Below are 22,630 nucleotides of genomic sequence, written 5' to 3'. Positions count from 1 at the left end.
GGATGTACAAGTATTTGGAAAAGCAAGGAGTGATTAGGGATAGTCAACATGGCTTTGTGAGTAGAAATCATGTCTTACAAACTTGATTGAGTTTTTTTGAAGAAGTAACAAAGAGGATTGATGAGGGCAGAGCGGTAGATGTGATCTATATGGACTTCAGTAAGGCGTCCGACAAGGTTCCCCATGGGAGACTGATTAAAAGGTTAGATCTCATGCAATACAGGGAGAACTAGCCATTTGGATGCAGAACTGGCTCAAAGGTAGAAGACAGAGGGTGGTGGTGGAAGGTTGTCTTCCAGACTGGAGGCCTGTGACCAGTGGAGTGCCACAAGGATCGGTGCTAGGTCTTCTACTTTAATCATTTATATAAATGATTTGGATGCGAGCATAAGAGGGACAGTTAGTAAATTTGCAGCTGACACGAAAAGTGGAGGTATGGTGGATAACAAAGAGGGTTACCTCAGATTACAACAGGATCTTGATCAGATGGCCAATGGGCTGAGAAGTGGCAGATGGAGTTTAATTCAGATAAATGCAAGGTGCTGCATTTTGGGAAAGCAAATCTTAGCATGACTTATACACTTAATGGTACGGTCCTAGGGAGTGTTGCTGAACAAAGAGACCTTGGAGTGTAGATTCATACCTCCTTGAAAGTGGAATCACAGGTCGATAGGATAGTGAAGAAGGCATTTGGAATGCTTTCCTTTATTGTTCAGAGTATTGCGTACTCTGTCGGGAGGTCATGTTGTGGCTGTACAGGTCATTGGTTAAACCACTGTTGGAATATTGCATGCAATTCTGGTCTCCTTCCTATCAGAAAGATATTGTGAAACTTGAAAGGGTTCAGAAGAGATTTACAAGGATGTTGTCAGAGTTGGAGGATTTGAGCTATAAGGAGAGGCTGAACTGGTTGGGGCTGTTTTCCCTGGAGCATCGGAGGCTGAGGGGTGACCTTGTAGAGGTTTACAAAATTATGAGGAGCATGGATAAGATGAATAGACAAGGACTTTTCCCTGGGGTTGGGGAGTCTAGAACTAGAGGGCATAGGTTTAGGGTGAGAGGGGAAAATATGAGAGACCTAAGGGGCAACTTTTTCACACAGAGTGTATGGAATGAACTGCCAGAGAAAGTTTTGGAGGTTGGAACGATTGCAACATTTAAGAGGCATTTGGATGGGTATATGAATAGGAAGGGTTTGGAGGGATATGAGCCAGATGCTGGCAGGTGGGACTAGATTGGGTTGGGATATTTGGTTGGTATGGACGGGTTGGACCGAAGGATCTGTTTCCATGCTGTACATCTCTATGACTCTATGACTCTATAACATGTAGTGTAAAGAATACATAAATTCTGATCTTGACACTGCATTTGTTTCTGGTCTGATAATGCTTCAAAATTAAAATTTCCATTGTTATTCTCTAATTTGTCCTTTGCCTCAATGACCTCCCTCTAACTTATACCTGTAACTTGCTCCAGTGTACAACCCATCGAGAGCTCTGTGCTCGTCAACTCTTAAGCTTTTACACACCTTCAATTTCTTTTGCACTGAAACAGATTTTATTTACACATTTATGTCACAGACTGTTTGCTCCAGAGGAAAGAACCTGGAGGAATGAGTGGCACTGATGCCAGGTCTGTTGTCCTTGACAGGCTTGTAGGTGATGGAGAACTCTCCGAGGTCATGGCCAACCATTTCAGGCTTGACTTCAACCTGGTTGAAGGTTTTGCCATTGTACATACCCACCATGCTGCCAACCAGCTCTGGGACGATAACCATATCCCAAAGGTGAGCCTTGGCAACCTTCAGTTTCTCCTTTGGTGGAGTTTTTTGTTTCGATATGTGCTGCCTTTTCAGATGAGACTGTTGCTTGTGGCGCAGACCTCTGTTTACACGCCTCCACTGAGGAGCACAATACAATTACATCAGCTGCTCATGGAACATATTGAGGAGCTGATCCAGGTCATCACCTCTGGAGGTAAATTTCCTGAAAATCCTTTCCATCTTCTCTTCTACTTGGTCAACCATTTTCACCCACTGTCCCGCCCACCATTGCTGGTGCCTAGAGCTGCCAAGACCTTAAATTCCGAATTACCCATCTCTGTCTTGAAATCTCACTCTCTTGCTAAATTTAAAACTTACCTTTGTGGCCAAGTGTTTTTTTTTCATCACTCCTAATATTAATTATATATGTGAGTCAGAAGTAAACGGAACATTTAATATTGCTCCTGTGAAGCGCTTTAGAAAATTTACTGTGTTTAACTGTACTATTTATTCAAGTTATTGCATGAAGATGGATTTTAACCTTTCTCTTGACATGCATGTAAAAACCATAGAACATAGAACAACACAGAACATTGTAGCACAGGAAAACAGGCCCTTGGGTCCACCATGCCTGTGCCTACCATGATGGCATTCTAAACTATTCCCATCTGCCTATACTTGATTTGTATCCCTCTATTCTCTGCCTGTTCACATGTCTATTTAAACACCTCTTAAACATGGCTATCATATCTCCTTCTAGCACCTCTCTGATGCTGCCTGACTTCTGTGTTCTTCCAGCTTCCTGCTTGTCTACCTTAGCATTTCCCTTAGCAGCATGTTACAAGCACTTACCAAATTATGTGTTAAAAAAACTTGCCTCGCACATCTCCTTGAACTTTGCCCCTCTTATTTTAAACCTATGCCCCCCAGTATTTGACACTTCCTCCCAGGAAAAGAGACTCCAAATATCCATCCTATCCATGCCTCTCATTATTTTATATAATCTATCAGGTTGCCCCTTAGTCTCTGAAACTCTAGCGAAAACAATCCAAGTGTGTTCAACTTTTGCTCATAGCTAGTAGTCTCCAATCCAGGCAACATCTTGGTAAACCTTTTTTGCACTCTCTCCAAAGCCTCCATATCTGTCCTAAAGTGTGGCAACCCGAACTGGTTTTATATTTTTCAGTATTTTGACTGTGGATTGAAATGGAAAAGAATTGTTGTAAAACAAAAAGCAGGAATTGTGGAGGGATTGCTGCATTTTCTTTTGTAAAATATAAATGTTGTTTACACAGCTGCTGATTCTAGCATCGGTGGAAAGTTTGCAGATGAGCTGGTGCCAAGACCTGTGCAAAAGTAGAGGTTCAGCTGGCAATAAGCAGTTGTTTGGTCTGTGGATGAATGGCCAGTTATTCTGCCTGCCAACAACTGTGTGATTGCTTCTCAGGTAGTTGAATAGGTGGGGCTGTGCAGGAGATAGAAATGCCTTCAGATCTCCACAAGCTCAGGTGCTGTCTCTGTTTTCTGTATTGAAAATCACTTTGAGTCTGAAGAAAACCAGTTCATTTTTTTCCTCAGCAGCTGGTATATGCTGTGATTTTTAAATAAGTCAGAGACCTTTATGTATGAACTGTATGTATGACCCCTTGCCTCTTTCAAACGAGTGAAAATATCCAAAGAAGGAAGATCAAGGAACTGCATTGTGTTCAATAGAAGAATTGTCTCAGTCCTATAAAAAAAGAGTACTGGACAGCATTCCCAACTTTTCCCTCTGCCATAACACCCATGTTTTGTTTTCCTGTCTAAGTCTATTTATATGTTTGTGTAAAGTTTATAACTAGTACAGTTATATACTAACTACTCATAATTATTATCATAATTATTATTAGATTAGATTACTTACAATGTGGAAACAGGCCCTTCGGCCCAACAAGTCCCCACCGATGCGCAACTCAGCCAGACCCATTCCCCTACATTTACCCCTTCACCTAATACTAGGGGCAACTTAGCATGGCCAATTCACCTGACCTGCACATTTTTGGACTGTGGGAGGAAACCGGAGTACCCGGAGGAAACCCATGCAGACACGGGGAGAATGTGCAAACTCCACACAGTCAGTCGCTTTTGGGCGGCATGGTGGCACAGTGGTTAGCACTGCTGCCTCACAGCACCAGAGACTTGGGTTCAATTACTTACCTGTAGCTAGAGTCTATCTATTTGTGATAGTCATCCTTGTCAAGTACGTAAACTTGGTTCATGCTTTCTGTCAACGTGATCTGAAAGTCAGGTAAATTGAGAATTCTGTGTACTTTTAAAATCTTTGTGACTTCCCCAGGAATAATAGGGCTTTATTTCCAATGTGCTACCTCAGCAAGGCATAACAAGGGGAGTCAAAACAAATCTTATCAACTATAGTGATTTGAGTAACATCTCCAGTGTTGCATTTCATTATGAAGTCACTCTTACAGCCTATGCAGTGCTGTATTATTATATCTGGGACAATCATCTTGTATTTATTTTATTACATTTTACCTCAAGCAAATATGTGTGGCAATATAGTTTGAATGATCAAATTGACAGCTAAATAATTTGACCTATCATATAGTAAGCGAAAATCTCAAATTGGAACTGACTAGTTTTAAATATGTATGTATTAAAAATCCCAGTGGTCCTTACAGTCAGAAGGTTTGCGATGAGGGTAATGCAGATGGAGTGTGAAAAAATTGGCCAAAACGTTAAAGCCTTGTTAAAGAATTTGTTATTCACTGTCCCATTACAATATCTAAAATAATAAAGACTTTCTTTGTGGCATGTTCCTAATTACATTGTAAGGTACTAACCCAGTGTATATTGTGCCTCCCTTTAGGTTTCTCACTGCAGCACTGAAAGTCTGATCTTTATTTACTTTACCTTAGCACAGCATATTTAAGTAAATGAAAGATAGCCAAAGCATACCACAACAAGAAATATTACCACATATTTTCCATGGTTGTTCGTCAGTGAGAAAGATATAGTGTAATGAAGTGTGTTCCTGAAAGAGTGCTTTATATGTGTTCTTTGATAGGGGACCGTAATTAACACAAGTTATATCATTGAGTTTCACAAAGCTGCTGTTATTTCACCAATAGAGAAAGCCACAGACAATGTAAGTTGTATAGATAGTAATTTATGCAATTACTCTTTTCAGAAAGAATCAACATATGCTGCTACATAACATTTGTCAGAATTTTTGGAAATGCTTCATATATGGAAATGCTTTTGAGCCGTAGCACAGGGAAGGTAAGCAGGAAACTGCAGAAGCCATTTTGCTCAGAGTGATATTCTAAAAAGCAATAAGCTAAAAGATCAGTTAATCTATGATCAACGATCAGCAACAGCACTAATTTAGTTTTACATACTTTTTTTAAGGGAAGAAATCGTCGCAGGAGAATTATAAAACATCACCGAGACATGTCAGGAGATATTGGGTCCGATGACTAAAAACTTAAAGCTCCAGATAATTCTCTGCTGCTCATCAAATAATGTTTCGGGATCTTTAATGTTCCTTTGAAATGTCATGACTTTAAGCAAGGATAAGCATCTCTGACAATGAAGTCGTCCACCAATAATGTACTGGACTGTCAACTCAGAATGTAAGATCAGACTCCAGATATGGCTCTCCAATTTACAGCACCTGATCGAGAAATAAAAGTCATGTCAATTGATCAAAACCAGCTTTGTAATATGTTGGTTACTGCATATTGCAGTCAGTTCTGGCCTTTATAATCATATTACTTGGGGGCTTACCTCGAATTCCAATAGGAGATACTAAGGTATCTTAGTGACGAGTAACATCAGAGAAAGTGTCATGGCAAGCTTATTTCCTTTAACCCATTATCACCACGGGCCAATGTGATTATCCATAAAAGTTAAAATGGAGAATAGAAAATAAACATGTATCTTTTTAAGAAAGACATTATAGAGAAGCTATTTTGTAAGGGATTTTTATCAGGCATCATCCATTAGCAACATGTATTACATTGTTGGATGATGTGGAAAGGTAAGAGCAAATATTTAACTAGTAGTTTTAAAACAGTTGTAAGATGATGAATTAGTGGAGGCTGAGGCAGGGAAGTGAGTCCCAAAGCGCAGGCTGCCAAGGGAAATGGAGTCCTGGAGAAAACCTACTTTACAGCAGCTGAGATCCAGGGCAGAGTGGGCTGGAGGTTTGGAATGGAATGGGAACAGTTGTTGGATTGGGGTCTGGCATGGGCCGTCAGACCACATGCAGAAGCCCCTGTGCTGAGCTACTGCGATATAATGTTTATTTCTAATTTGTTTATCTGACTGAAATGTCTATCCTTTTAACTGTCATATTTCTAACTTATTCCATGAATCACTGTAAAGTAATGCAACTACTTGTCTTTTTTATTCCTTTCTTGTATCTAAGTTTTGTACCTAACATGGCGCCGTAAGAGGCGACATTGTAAAACTTTTCACTGTACTCCTGTACTCTTGTATTTGAGTACACGTGACAATAAAGGATATTCTAATTCTATTAATGGACAGACTATTAAATACCATAGTAACAGTTTTCAGATTCACATGCACTGTCTTCCATCCTTCATCATTCCTGTTTGGATGAGAGCTTAAATTGACACACATTATCTCGTCATTTCTTGAAACATTGCATGTTTTCCTCACTTGCTAATCTCTATGTGCATTGCCTTTGGAATGTATACTTTTGCCTCAGCATCACTTCTTTCAATAAATGGCTTACACACAGCATGTGAGTGCTCAAAAGTGATGGACGGTTTGCTTTTAATCATATTGCATTATAAATTGGCCAATTATTAATAGGCTTTGAGAGAGAATGCAAATTTGCCCTTCAGAGAACTCTTTGTTCTCTGTTATTAACTGCCTTTGTTCCCAAAAGCCTTCTTTTTTTTTAAATTTCCACTTCCTAAAAGCCTCATCAATTGATGCTGTGGAATTATTAGCTCAGAGGAGTTGACATTTTCAAATTTACTTTTTCTCCTTTTATTGTGACTGTCTGTGTGGAGTTTGCACATTCTCCCCGTGTCTGCGTGGGTTTCCTCCCACAGTCCAAAGATGTGCAGGTCAGGTGAATTGGCCATGCTAAATTGCCCATTAGTTAGAGGGAAATGGGTCTGGGTGGGTTACTCTTTGGAGGGTCAGTGTGGACTTGTGGGGCCGAACGGCCTGTTTCCACACTGCAAGGAATCTAATTATCTAATCAAATATCTGCCTCAGGAACTGGGTTTACCTGATGGCCTGGCTGCTGCTGCAGCCAGTGAGAGTGGACTGAAACATTGAGGAGAAAGTGAGGACTGCAGATCAGAGCTGAAAATGTGTTAAGGGAGGAAGAGAGCTTCTTCAAGGAAGGCATCCTTGTAAGAGGATTTGCAGTAAGTTAAAATCTTCGAGGAGAAAGTGAGGACTGCAAATGCTGGAGATCAGAGCTGAAAATGTGTTTGGGAGGAAGAGAGCTTCTTCAAGGAAAGCATCCTTTCCTGAAGAAGGGCTTATGCCTGAAACGTCGATTCTCCTGTTCCTTGGATGCTGCCTGACCTGCTGCGCTTTTCCAGCAACACATTTTCAGGTCTGAAACATTGAGGAGTAGATTTTAGCTGAGGACATAGCTATGGAGAGGGAGATTTCTTCCAGATTGTGAATCGGTTCCTGAAAGGAAAGAATCAAGGCTTATGTTGAAGGGGGCAAGTTAACTAATGAGAAGTCAAGAGTGTCAACTAATCAGTTGAGGGGTGACAAAAGAGGCAGGGCGGCACGGTGGCTGAGTGTTAACACCGCTGCCTCACAGCACCAGGGACCCGGATTAAACTCCAACGTCGGGTAACTGTCTGTGTGGAGTTTGCACATTCTTCCTGTGTCTACGTGGGTTTCCTCCAGATACTCCGGTTTCCTCTCACAATCTAAAGATGTGCAGGTTTGGTAAGTTGCCCATAGTGTTCAGGGATGTGTAGGTTAAGTGTATTAGTTAGGGATAAATGTAGAGTAGTAGGGTAGTGGAATGGTTTTGAGTGGGATATTCTTCAGAGGGTCGGTGTGGGCTTGTTGGGCCGAAGGGCCTGTTTCTGCACTGTAGGGATTCTATGGATGTGGGCACACTCTGGCATGACTCAGAAACCATTGCTATACCTGCACAAAGTTTGATTAAAATGAAAGCATTTGAATCTGTAAATTGTATTTGGAACCCTATATAGGTTAGGGAAATGTTAGCATTATTAATATATTATTTAAATGTGTGGAATAAAGGGTTAACTCTGTCTTTATTCTAGTAGTATTTTCCCAGATGACCTTATATTATTTGCCATCTTTAAGTGGCATTGGGTAAGAGCTGTTAGAGATGGTCACTGCCACTTTCCTCCTTTATCTTTGCTTTGTCTGGGGCTAATCTAGTGTTTGGTGGTAAAGCAATACTTCACAAAAAAAAACTTACAACTGTGACCCCATTTTGAGGAAGATTACTGTCAAGCTTTACTGAGGTTTCTGAGACCAGTGTGGTGGAGGTTGAGGGGGAGGAGAGCACAGAAATACCTTTGAGACTGCAGGGGTATTGAGGAGTTTGATGAGTGTGCGGATTGGGGGGTAAGGGTGTGTAAGCGGGGGCTGGGGGATGGAAACTTTTGAGAGGGAGCACAGCTGTTAGATTGCATTTGGAGCTCCATGCCATCGATTACTGACCTGGAGCTGGAGGCCTCCAAAGTTTCAGCTCATATTCCCACGTGTGGTCCTGAATCCAAGTTAGGGAAACCCTGTGTGATGAAGGATAAAGCACCACAGAAAATCTGCAGGAAAATATACTGTTAATAAATAACAAAGTTTAATGCATGACAGCAATAAATGTAGCAATAATTAATCAGGCTTAATTACCAGTACCTTAGGAAGTTAGTACAGGTACATCTACTTCTTCAAAAAGTTGGAGTAGAATGTCTTGGGTTTTTTCCCCTCTCTGGAGGAGAAGAGGCGAGAAGGGGAAATATTTGGGCAAGTTGGGATATTCACTCTTTTTCAGCCACCTCACCAATTAAAACTGAGAAACTCACTCATATTGGCCCGTGAGTTCTTATCAAGGTAGCTAGCATGCAATAAATCCATTTATCTTGGCAGTGATGGTATTGTTTAAATTGCTACCAAACATGCCATGTTTTGACTAAAAATGGGAGGAACCCATGTCTTCTCTCCACCCATAGACTGTATATGATACCATTAAAATGGATGGAACCAATAAAACATAAACATTAACCCTTTGAGAAACTTATAGAACAAAAAAATATGCAGTTTACTTAGTACTGCTGGACCAGAGGGCCTGCTCTCTCATTCCAGAGAGAGATTTAGATTAGATTACTTACAGTGTGGAAACAGGCCCTTCGGCCCAACAAGTCCACACCGACCCGCTGAAGCACAACCCACCCATACCCCTACATTTACCCCTTACCTACGGGCAATTTAGCATGGCCAATTGACCTGACCTGCACATCTTGGACTGTAGGAGGAAACCGGAGCACCCGGAGGAAACCCACACAGACACGGGGAGAACGTGCAAACTCCACACAGTCAGTCGCCTGAGGCGGGAATTGAATCCGGGTCTCTGACGCTGTGAGGCAGCAGTGCTAACCACTGTGCCACCGTGCCACTCTATGATGTTGGTTGTTTAACCTGGAGGTCACCACACCTCAGACAAGAGGAGAGGTTAAGAAGATTTCTTCATGGTGACCTCAACTAGTAATTAAATACAAGCCATTGGTACTCGAAGTCACAAATCAGCTGTCCACCACCCAATTAAGCTAACTAGAACAATAATAGATTTTAATTGAAGACAGGGCTGAATTAGCTACAATTTATTCAGCCAAAATTGATGATTGGATTATCTATCTTGGCCTCCACTTCAACTACCTAGCATCCCAGATGCCATTCTGCAGCCAATTAGATTTACTCCATGTGATATCGAGAAATTGCTGAAGGCACTATTTATTGAAAGACTATGGACTGTGATGACATTCTGACAGCAATAACTGAAGAATTGTGATCCAAATGTAGCCAGACCCCTAATCAAGGTGTTCCAATGGTAGCTTTGACTGGGAATGTGGAAAATAGCCCAGGTATGTCCAGTCTCAAAAAACCAGATCAGATCCAGCCTGTCAATTTACTGCTTCATCAGTCCATTTCAATCATCAGCAAAGCGCTGAATGATGTCATCAACAATGCGATCAAGCAGCACTTGCTATGGAGCTGATGATTCCAAAATTTGAATTCAGAACCTCAACTACAGTCCTGGACCCCATCTCAGCCTCAGCACATCAATGCAGGAGTTCCTCTGGGCAGTGTCGTCGGTCCAGCCATCTTCAGCTGTTTCATTAATGACCATCCCCCCATCGTAAGGTCAGCACAGGGAATGTTTGTCGATGATTGCACAATATTCCACACAGTTTATAACTGCTCCCATTCAAACAGCCCATATCACATATGGCAACAGCTGGATGACATGCAGGCTAGTGTTGCAAGGTAGCAAGTAACATCGTCACCACACCATCCCAAAAAAAAAGCACAAATCCTACCATCTGCCCTTGATATTCAGTGGATTCTGTCCACTTGCTAGATGGATGCAAGAAGCTTGACACCATCCAGGATAAAATCGGCTATCTGAATAGCACTCCTTCAACAGTCACTCCCTTCACCACTGATGCAAAATGGCAGCAGCATGTGTCATCTACAACTTACCCTGCAGTAACTTCCCAAGATTCCTTTGAAAGCCCCTTCCAAACTCTACAACCTCTAGAGGAAATGAACGGCAGATGCCTGGGAGCACACTCTTCAATCTAAGTCTCTCATGAAGTTGTATTTCCATTACTTCAGTGTTACTGGGTCAAAATCCTGAAACTTCCTTCCTCACATCTTTCTCTCCATGGACTGTAGTGAATCAAGGAGGTAGCTTACTACACATCTCAAGGACAACAAATGCTGGCCTAACCAGCAACATCCACATCACATACATGAGCAAAGAAAAAGTAATAACAGCTACTGAACATGAGTATAGATATCTATGTTGTGTGACACCCGATCAGGTGAACTTGGGATCTGGATGTGCAGGGTTATGGAGATGTCCTCTCTGACTCTCTCTTGTAAATCATGCAAGTACTTAATAATATTTGATGTTCACTGACAAGTGTGTGAACTACCCTTTATCAATGACCCAGAAATGATCTTACACAGATCTTGTCTTCAAAATATGCACTTTCCCACTGCAACTAAAAGATTGTATGCTGCTGAGCTTTTTCTCAACAGGTTGGATCAGTTCAACTTTACAAAGCTCTCAATGTTTGCGTCCTCTGAAAAAATTTGATTTCTTAGAGGGTGAGCTGGTAGGGAGCTGTTTTATAACTCGTCTGCATCCAAATCCCAACTCCCCCTGCTTCCCTCACCCTTGTAAAACCGATAGGGTTAGGAATGCGGGCACGCTGTGATAATATATGATGTTGGCACATTTTCTATTGATCACCTGATGTTGACTCAGTTCTCAGTAGATGAATACCCATGTCTTTTACTGGTAGTACATGTCGATGGACCAATGATACAATATCATGCTGTGCCTGTTTTTTTTGTCTTTGTAATAAGTAATGAAGCTTTTAAGCAAAAACTATGAATATAAAACCTCTTAATATTGTTGGCTGTTATTGGATTCTGTGCAGTGCCTGCTGTGCCTATAATAGTGCTCCGACAGATATTGACTTTCAAGGTATTTTGCACAATATTAAGTGTTGAGTAAGCATATTGTAGCCAGCCCTTTCCAATGCTTTCTTTGGTGTTATTAAACTATTTTTTGAGAATAATATTTTGAAAAGGTGGGGTTAAAAGTGCAGCTAGGCATTATTATCTATCTGAATGTTTATGTGGACTTAATAGCAGCGGCAAGAATAGTTAGGTGGTTGTTTTTGACCAGTTCAAGCTGTAGATCTCAATGCCTGAATGACAGCACATTACTAAAAATGGTTCAATATTGTTTAGGTTGTGCCCTTACTACTAAAGTCTGGCATTTCCTGCATTTGTTTTCAGGTACACCCACAAACTGGGTGCAACCGAATAATGTGCCATTAAATATGCTGGAATTTTTGGAGGAAGTGACTCACTCACAATGAACTCAATTATTCTTTACCTTCTAATTCCAACCATCAACCCGTAACCCTAACAAATCCCCACCCACTTCAACTCAAATAAAATGAGCTTTTTCTGGTATGATTCCATTTTATGCACTATTAATTTTAATCTAAAATATTATCTACCAGATCAACTAAAACATCCAAAATGTTTGGACTTGGTGATAGTTATAGGGAGGTGGTATTAGGTCAATTGATTAAAATTGATTGGTTATAGAGTCATAGGGATATACATAGAGATGACCCTTTGGTCCAACTCATTTATGCCGATCAGATAGCCTCAATTAATCTAGTCCTATTTGCCAGCATTTGGTGCATATTCCCATAACCCATCCAGATGCCTTTTAAATATTATAATTGTACCAGCCTCCATCATCTTCTCTGGCAGCTCATTCCATACACGCACCACCTTCTGCGTGAAAAAGTTGCCCCTTGGGTCCCTTTAAAATCTTTCCCCTTTCACCCTAAACCTACGCCCTCTAATTCTAGACGCCCCCCCCCTCACCCCATGTAAAATACCTTGTCTATTTACCCTATCCATACCCCTCATAATTTTGTAAACCTCTATAAGGTCACCCCTCAGCCTCCAACATTCCAGGGAGAACATCCTCAGCCTATTCAGTCTCTCCCTACAGCTCAACAAATCCTTCGATCCTGGCAACATCCTTGTAAATCTCTGGGTAAAGAACCCACCCCTGACATCTCCCCTATACCTTCCACCCTTCATCTTAAATTTATGTCCCCTTTTAATCCAACAACACTTCCAATACCTCCTCACTCTCAAACTGCTCCAGCAACTTCTGTTTTTGTTTCTGATTTACAGCATCTGCAGTTCTTTTGATTTTTATTTAATGTTCTGGGGATCTTGGTTCATAAGCCCACCATGGTAGATGGTGAAGTTTGAATCCAATAGAAATCTGGAATTAAGAGTCTAATAATGATCATGATTGTCGGGGGAAAAAAATCTGATTCATTAAGCCCTTTAGGGAAAAAACCTGTTTATTTTTGTCCTGGTCTGGTCCACATGTCATTCCAGACTAATACCAATGTAACTACCTGATGGGCAATAGATGCTGGCCTAGCCAACAATGCCAACATCCAATGAATAAATAAAAAGAAATGAAATTTGACTTGAAGAGTATTCCCAGCTTTTTCACTTTGATGAATTCAAACACCCCTACAAGATAAGTAAAAATTCATTGCTGAGAACATAAGGGTGTAAAATATATTTCTTTACAGGAGAGTGTTAGAAGAATCAAGTACTTCAGACCAAAATTCAGAAAATATCCAGCAGTCGAAAGCTCAGAAATCAGAATTCTACATTATTAATATCTTGAGACAATGCAATGTTGACAGTCAGGGAGTTCAAAAGATAGAGTTGGAGTCACTTTTACCAAGATGAGATATTACCTCACTTTCTTTCTGATTTGGATACCGGTTAGTTAAAATCTTACCAAAATTGCAATGTTTCTGGCAGGTTTATCTGCTATGTCTTGAAGGGCAATATCTCTACAAATTTATGGTGATAGTCACTTGATTTGATTCTGCTTTAGAGTGGCCAGATTGAATTTTGACAATACGGAGTGATGTAGATTCCTGAGCTATCACTGGTAAAACAAAGAGTATACTGATGGACTGCACTAAATCAATACCTATTGGAGCTATGGTATTGTCGAGTGAGGATGGATTGGTGCTCCCTCTTAACATTTATGAGTGCAGTGCTATCCTTTTGTGCTGAAAGTCTCTTTGAGAAATGAAGAGACCAATGCGCTGAAAAAGGTTGATTGACTACAAGACCAGAATTCAGAGGTAACACATAAGTTCACATTAGAATCATGAATGATTCTGTTGAGTTCTCAGATTAAGAATTCATCTTTTCAAAGTTGTGTTGTGACAACAAGGTTTGAATGGGTCACCGTTCTGGAATGTGTGTTTACAGAATTTTCACACCAATATGCCACTCAGTTTCAATACACTTAACCTTACAGCCTAATATCCAATTACCACCTATGGTCTCACACTATTTGGCCTGAATATTGGACTAGAATTTTTCTCACATTGTGTTGTATCACAGGAGAATTCATAAGAATGTATTAAAAGGGCTTTCTGTAAACTTCATATTTGTTCCCGTAGCATAGTTCCTCTTCATACCTTTGAATACCCTTTGTGAACAGCCTTGCAAACAATGCGGGTAGATCTTTCAACGTGATATAGAGATGGAGGTGAGTGAGCACATAATTTTGTGCAAAGGTAGGTAGCTTGTTGGGATAACTTTAAAGGCTAATTAATAGAGGCCTACTGGAATCTTACCTCATATCTTCTAGTTCAACAGCATGAACAATCAGTTAAGCTCATAGATATTTATGTGTAGATCATATGGTCACACTTTCATAATTATGCAGAATTTATTTAATCTTAGACTAAATTTGTTTTACATATCTGTTTTAATTATCTTCTGTTGTAATTGGTTCATTAACTTCCTCTTTTTTCAGAATCTGATGATGATATGGGTTTAACAAGTGTATTTTGTCCTGACGTTTTTATGAAGGGGGCTAAGATAGAGGGATGGCGCTGTCTGTTCCAAGCCAATAAAGGAAATAGCTTGTGAGGCCTTGGGATTTTTAAAAAGTTGGAACAATAGAAGCAGCCTGAATGGGTGGGTTTATGCTCCCACAGAACTAGGATTATAGTTTAACTTTCAGTAGCTGTTGCATTTTGGAAACTGCTATACATCTTTCCCTGCTGCAGCAAAACTTTTGAGTTCTCTCTCTCAGACCTTTTCTTGATGTTCTTTCCTCCTGGACTGGAGAAATGTTGCAGTTACAATAACCTATTTACTGAATTTGCCTTTGCCAAGGGTGTTTATGGGCTGTCACTATCTTGGAACAGCTAATCAGTGGGAGTTAACATGAGCATTTTGTTAAGTATTTTGATAGAGTTACAGTTATGCTGATTTATGTAATTTTTTTCCTGTATTTTAATTGGTGTATAAGAGTAAAGGGTGTTTTGCTTCAAGTGTGGTGCTTTAACCAATTGAATTGCATCCGGAAAATGAAGCCTTGCACTTGCCTTTCAAAATAAGAAAAAGTTGGAGTGTAGGCTATCTTCTTAATATATTTGATGGGGGTTTCGTCTGATCTAACAGGAAACCTCATGAAAAAAATTGACAATGCAGTACTTGGGGAGAAAAATAGAGTAAACATTTCTGATCCTATTTCCGGCCAATTGCCAAGTTTCATCAAGAGTACACATCAATAGCCAATTCTTACAATCTAAAATCAGTCATTATCCTCATCAAAATCAAGATCCACCTTATTATTAAAAAAGAGGATTCTACAATATTTAATATTTGCTCAGACAAATTATTTGGAAAGAATAGGATCTATTAGGGATGACGGGAGAAATGTGGAGTCAGAGGACATTGATTGAATGTTAAATCAGTACTTCACATCGGTCTTTATTCAAGAGAACGAGGATCTAGGTACACAATTTGAGAGGTTCTTGAGCAGTTTGAGACAGGGAGTGAGGAGGTATTGGAAGTGTTGTTGGACTAAAAGTAAAAATCCCCAGATGCAGATGAGTTGTATCCTGAGCTTCTATAGGGAATGTGGGAGGAAATCATAGGGACCCTGACGAAACTCTTTAATTACTATTCAGCCACATGGGTGATACCAGAGAACTGGAGGACAGATAATATGGTTCTAATTCTCAAAAAGGATTGTAGATACAGACCAGGGAATTACAGACCAGTCAGTCTTACATCAGAGGGAGGGAAACAATTGGAGAAAATTCTGAAGGAGAGAATTAATCTCCATTTAGATAGGTATGGTTTGTTAAGTGAAAGTCAGCAAGGCTTTCACAGAGGGAGGTGATGCCTAAAAGATCTGGTTGAATTCCTTGAGGAGGTGACCAATCATGTAGAAGAGGGTAGTGCAATTGATGGAGTTTATATGGATTTCAGCAAGGCCTTTGACAAGGTCCAACATGGAAGACTGATGAAGATGGTAAAGGCATATGGGATCCAGGATAAAGTGGAAAACAATTTTTGTGACTGGAAGCTGGTGTACAATGGCTACCAGAGGGGTCAGTGCTAGGTCCCTCCACATATATATGTATATAAACAATGTAGATGAGATTGTGGGCAGAATGATAAGTAAGTCTGCACATGACAGTGAGGAAAAAGACCTCAGGTTCCAGAAGGATATATATGGATTGGTCAATTAGACAGATCAGTGGCAGATGGAATTCAATGCTGATAAATGTGAGGTGATACACTTTTTGGAAGAAATAATAAGACAGGGGAATATTCAGCGAATGATAGGACAGCAGGAAACTCAAAGGTACAGAGGATTCTTGGGATGCTTGTCCAAAAATCCCTGAAGGTGGCAAGGCAGGTTGATAGGGTACCAAAGGAGGCATACAGGACACTTGCTTTGATATGATCTGTTGGATTATGTTGGAGCTGTACAGGATGTTGATTTGGTCCCAGCTCGAATTCTGTGTAACGTTCTTATCACTACACTATCAAAAAGATATGATTGCACTGAAGGGTTGCAGAAGTGATTCACCAGGATTTTGCCTGAGACGGAGCACTTTAACTCTCAAGAGAGGCTGGATCAGCCTCAGATTGTTTTCTTTGATGCAGAGGACATTGAGGCGGGTACCTGATTGATGTGTATAAGATCTTTAGGGCCATGTACAGACTGGATAGAAAGCAGCCATTCTCCTGAATTGAAGGGTCAGTAACAAGGGGGCATAATTTTAAGGTGAAAGGCAGGAGGTTTAGAAGTAATTTGAGGAAGGACATTTTGCTCAGAGGGTGGTGGGTCTGGAATGCACTTCCTGAGGGTAGTTGAGGCAGGTAACCTCAAAACCTTTACAAGGTCATTGAATGAGCACTTGAAATGTCATATCATTCAAGGCTATGGGTATTGTACTGGAAAGTGGGACATATGTAAATTCAGTGCAGTTTTGACAGTGCAGACATGATGGGCTGAAGTACCTCTTCTATACTTTGATTCTGTGATTCACTGATGATCATTTGGGTAAGCAATCTGCTCTTTCAATTCGGTCTGGTTTATATAACTTCATTCTCACAGCTACATGATTGACCTTTAAGTATCCTTTGGAACGGCATAGTACCTCATCGCTTTGTACGAAATTAACCAGTGCAGTTGTTCAAATAACTAGGGACATCCACATCTGAGTTTAAATCTTTTCAAAATACCATCCTGTTATTTTCTCATAGATGCACAGCATTTTAAAATTGCCAGCTTTGAGTTCCCTTCAAGAACACACTGGCCTCACACTATTGAACTATGTTATTCAAACATCTCTAAACATTTTAACTTGCGGATAAAGTATTTTTAATGCAGATAAGTGAATCTATGCTTAACTTTAAACTGCATCCTCAAGCCAAAAGCATCATATTAATGACATGATATGGCATTATTCTCTGAACAGTGACATTTTAAGCCTTTAATTTGTTATCAGAAGTATTACATGACATTTCACTCAATATCGTCAAATTTTTGCCTTCTTTTAATTTATTTTTCAACTTGGTGTGTGGTTGTGGGTGAGCTGGAGGAGGGAGGGGTGCAGTCTTCCCTTCTGCTATGAAGTACATCTGCATTCTATCTAGTTCAAATATTTCACCTATTCACCATCAGTTTGAGACCTGGAATCAGCATATAAGATTTCAAGAAGATTTTCGCTCTCATTTTTACATTAGCCTGAGATTTCTACTAAAAAGGAATTTATTAATTTGCCCTTCAGATATATGTTATTACATATTGATATTATCGTACCCATTGCCAAAATGGAATTAATTTTCACATGTTTACATTCCTTGAAACATTTTATGATGGTGTACCACATTCATTGGTTCTATTTTAATGTACCTAGTAGTTTCTTGTTGTTCGTGTTCCAGCAACTACTCTTCTGCTTTGTTTATCCTCTCTCTCTACGGTCATTGCAAGGCCCCCTTTTATCTTGCTGATAGTGTCCTTTTTAAAATAAAGTGAAGTTAATTTAGATTATAGGTTGAGGTTACCCATTAGATATATAGGTAAGATTAATATGAATATGTACACAATCAATTCCTTAGTTCATGTTTATAGATTTGGGAAAGTTCTTCCATGTGCAAGAGATGTGCATTGCTTTAAAATGAACTGAAAGATGGTCAAAGTAGCTGAGTATATTCACCTGTCAACTATATATTCTTTGGGAACTAATGTCTGAAAATGAATTACCAATATTATTGCAACGTTCGCGAGAAATATTTAAGTTAGTAGTGATCTCAGGATTGTTACCAGTGCCACGTGCTAGCCGGGGTAGAAATTAAAGAATAGGCGGGATGAACGTGTGGCTTGAGGGATGGTCTAGGAGGGTGGGGTTCAGATTTGTTGGGACCTGTTCTGGGAAAAGTGGGACTATTACAAATTGGATGGTCTACACCTGAACCAGACTGGAACTAATGCCCTTTGGGGAGTTTTTGCGATTGCTGTTGGGGAGGGTTTAAACTAATGTGGCAGGGGGCTAGGAACCAGAAGAGAAGACTACTAGACAGTGAGGTGGAAACTTGAGACTGTAAGGAACAGGATCATGAAGTTAGCATTACCAAGGGGAAGAGTAGGCAGAGAGCAGATGAATGCAAAGGATCTGGTAGTCTGAAGTGCATATGCTTTAATGCAAGAAGTATAGTGGGTAAGGCAGACGAACTTAGGGCTTGGATTGGTGCCCGGGAGTATGATCTTATTGCGATCACAGAGACTTGGTTGAAGGAACGGTATGATTGGCAACTAAATGTTCTAGGGTATAGATGCATCAGACAGGACAGGGAGGAAAATAAAAGGTTGGGGTGGTGGGGGGTGGTGAGAGGTGCTTGCATCGCTGGTCAGGGATGATATCACGGCTGTGCTAAAGGAGGAAACTATGGTGGGTTTGAGCAGTGAAGCGTTATGGGTAGAGCTGAGAAATAAGAAGGGTGCAGTTACATTGTTGGGGTTGTACTACAGGCCTCCCAACAGTGAGCATGAGGCAGAAGAATAAATAGGTAATCAGATTATGGGAAGACGCGGAGGCAACAGGGTGGTGATGATGGGAGATTTTAATTTTCACAACATTGACTGGGATACACTTAGTGTCAGAGGTCTGGGTGGGGCAGAATTTGTAAGGAACATCCAGGAAAGTTTTCTTGAGCAGTATGTCAATAGTCAAACGAGGAAAGGGGTCATATTGGACCTGGTGTTGGGGAATGAGCCAGGATGGGAAGTAGAAGTTGCAGTGGGGGATTGTTTTGGGAATAGTGACCACAATTCTGAAAGTTTTAGAACGCTTGTAGACAAAGATGAGAGTGGTCCTCAGGGAAGAGAACTAAACTGGGCCAATGACAATTATATCAAAATTAGGCAGGAGCTGGGGAATGTGGATTGGACACAGCTATTTGAAAGGAAGTCCACATTTGATATGTAGGAGGCTTTCAAAGACGGGTTGAAGATAGTGCAGGATAGGCATGTCCCTTTGAAAACAAGGGATAGAAAAGGCATGATTTGTGAACCGTGGATGACAGGAGAAATTGTGCGACCAGCCAAGAGGAAAAGGAAAGTATACATAAGGTCCAGGCAGCTAAGAACAGAACAGGCTTTGGAGGAATGTCAGGAGAGTAGGACCAATCTTAAACGGGGAATCAAACAGTCATGAAATAACTTTAGCGAGCAGAGGTGAGGAGAATCCCCAAGGCCTTCTATTCATATATAAGAAGCAAGAGGGTAACTAGAGAAAGGGTTGGTCCACTAAAGAATAAGGAAGAAAGCTTGTGTGCCGAATATTTAAAAAATGGTGAGATTCTCAATGATTACTTTACATCAGTGTTCACTGAGGAGAGGGACATAATGAATATTGAAATTAGAGATAGAAGTTCGTTTACTCTGGATCACATTGACATAGGAGTGAGGATGTGTTGGGTAGGCTAAAGGATATTAAGGTGGACAGATCCCCAGCACTGGATGATATCTATCCCAGGTTGCTGAGGGAGGCAAGAGAGGAAATAGCTGGGGCCCTGACAGATATCTTTGTAGCATCCTTAAACACAGATGCAGTGCTGGAGGACTGGATAGTTGCTATTGTTATTCCCCCTGTACAATGTGTAGTAGGGATATTCCAGGCTTTGTGCGGGTGAGATAATGCCTTACCAACTTAATAGAGTTCTTTAAGGAAGTGACCAAGTTGATAGATGAAGGAAGTGCTGTTGATGTCATATATATGGACTTCAGTAAGGTGTTTGATAAAGTTCTCCATGGTAAACTAATGAAGAAAGTGATGTCACATGGTGTGCAGGATGTTCTAGCTAGGTGCATAAAGAACTGGTTGAATAACAGGAGACAGAGAGTAGTAGTTGAAGAGAATTTCTCAAAATGGAGAAAGGTGACCAGTGGTGTTCCACAGGGATCAGTGCTGGGATTACTGTTGTTTGTGATATACATAAATGATCTGGAAGAGGGCATTGGTGGTCTGATCAGTAAGTTTGCAGATGATGCGAAGATTGGTGGAGTAGCAGAAAGCATAGGGGACTGTCAAAAAATAAAAGAATATAGATAGACTTGAGAGTTGCAAGGAGAAGTGGCAGATGGAGTTCAATCTGGGCAAACGTGAGGTGATGCATTTTGGAAAATCTAATTCTTGAGTAAACTACACAATAAACGGAAGAGCCTTGGGAAAAGTTGATGAGCTAAGAGACCTGGGAGTTCAGGTCCATTGTACCCTGAAGGTGGCTGCATAGGTGAATAGAGTGGTCAAGAAGGCACATGGTATGCTTGCCTTCATGGGATGGGGTATTGAATATAAGCTGGCAGGACATGTTAAAATTGTACAAGATTTTGGTTCAGCCATATTTAGAATACTGTGTGCCGTTCAGGCCACCACTTTACCAAAAGGATGTGGACGCTTTGGAGAGGGTGCAGAGAAGGTTTATGAGGATGCTGCCTGGTAGGGAAGGTGCTAGCTATGAAGAGAGTTAAGTAGGTTAGGATTGTTTTCATTAGAAAAAAGGAGATTGAAGGGGGACCTGATTGAGGTCTACAAAATCATGATGGGTATAGACAGGATGGATAGAGATGAGCATTTTCCCAGGGTGAGGGATTCAATAATAAGAGGTCACGTGTTCAAGGTGAGAGGAGAATGTTTTAAGGGGCATACACGTGGAAATTACTTTACACAGAGGGTGGTAGGTGCCTACAACTTGTTGCCAGCAGAGGTAGTAAAGGAAGGCATGGTAGATTCATTTAAGGTACATCTGGACTGATGCATGAGTAGGTGGGGAGCAGAGGGATATAGATTCTTAAGAATTGGGCAATAGGTTTAGACAGTGGATTTGGTTTGGCACAGGTTTGGAGGACCGAAGGGCCTGTTCATGGGCTGTATCTTTTCTTGGTTCTATTTTTTTGCAAAGGCTCTTCGGATCAAAATGCAACTGTATTGCAACTTACTTAGTGTTCATTGATAAAGTGATTTAACTGAAAATACAAAAGGTTGGTTCAATTAGTTACTGCCAGTTATTTTGTCATGAATAATGTGGTATAATGTGATAGTTGATGATCTTCAACAATTGTGATGTGATATTTGTGTCAGCTCCCATAACATACAAAAAAGACGTGGGTCATACAGAACTGAAGAATTCAATGAACTTGTATGACACAAACTAGTATCTACATATGTACACTACAATCACAGGCACTTGCAGATCTAGGTTCAAGAGATCTTTATACCATTAGATCAGGTGCCATGAGACAGCATCAATGAATCACAACAGTGAATCTTTTTCATTCTTTCCTTTCTCCATCATGTACGACTGAGCTTCAACATAAATGTGTCACATAGACAAGTTAAAAAGAAATGTTCCTGAACTAAATTTGTAAACATTCTAACACTTTTGATTGGTACTAGTTTTGTTATATTGGAACTGTGTAATTTAAAGTTCAGTTGTTTGATCATCTTGAATGGAGACAAGATTGATTGAGCCTCCTCCCCTTTGACCTGAAGCATTGACAACAAAATGATGGAAGGAATTGTTATCAAACAACACTTACTTTGAAAAACCTGCTTACTGATAAAATGAATAACTGAAATCAAAACAGGAAGTGCTGGAGAAGCTCAGCAGGTCTGGCAGCATTCTGAGTCCGGTGACCCAGACTTTCTATTTTTGCGACTGATACTCAGTTTTGGTTCAGTAAGGGATAATTAATTTGAGGACTTATTACAGCCTTAGTCCAAAACTGGATGCAATTTAATTTCAAAAGGTGAAGTGAGAATCTGAGTGAAGACCATTGTTGTGGAATGTAGCCACTTTGCTTTTTTCTGTTCCCTGAGCCAATTAATTCTTAACCCAACTTCCTTTCCTCTTTCATACTTCTTTTGTATTGCTGCCAAGATATTAACCAGGGTTTTTTATTTCGAGCTCCCTCAGAAACCAGAGTTGTAGAGAAAATGATGTGTTCTTCTGTACTTTCTGTAATATTAAATTTACCTGTTGCAAATTGCCTTGTGTGACATATATAGAGTGTAGCATAATGAAGCAGGCCAAGCTGAGGGTTCACTACCAGCATAGCATGTGGATTACTGCACAAGTTGATGTTTCTTGTGCCTCAAGTCAATAACTTTATACTACCACTTTCTGTTCACTACTGGATCTTGTTTC

At 40.4% G+C, this 22,630-nt stretch overlaps 1 protein-coding gene and 1 pseudogene across 3 annotated transcripts in view; one reads left to right on the top strand and one right to left on the bottom strand.

Moving 5' to 3' along the window:
• Nucleotides 1-22,630, top strand: part of sgcd (sarcoglycan, delta (dystrophin-associated glycoprotein)) — a 557,633-nt gene that overhangs the window by 268,005 nt on the left and 266,998 nt on the right. The window lies entirely within an intron of this gene.
• LOC140492314 (small ribosomal subunit protein uS19 pseudogene) lies at nt 1,562-2,026 on the bottom strand (annotated as a pseudogene).

This window comes from Chiloscyllium punctatum, chromosome 20, assembly GCF_047496795.1.
Source record: "Chiloscyllium punctatum isolate Juve2018m chromosome 20, sChiPun1.3, whole genome shotgun sequence".
In the NCBI taxonomy this organism is placed as follows: Eukaryota; Metazoa; Chordata; class Chondrichthyes; order Orectolobiformes; family Hemiscylliidae; genus Chiloscyllium; species Chiloscyllium punctatum.
The sequence above is the reverse complement of the archived record's forward strand: the minus strand, read 5'-3'. Positions and strand labels throughout refer to the sequence as shown.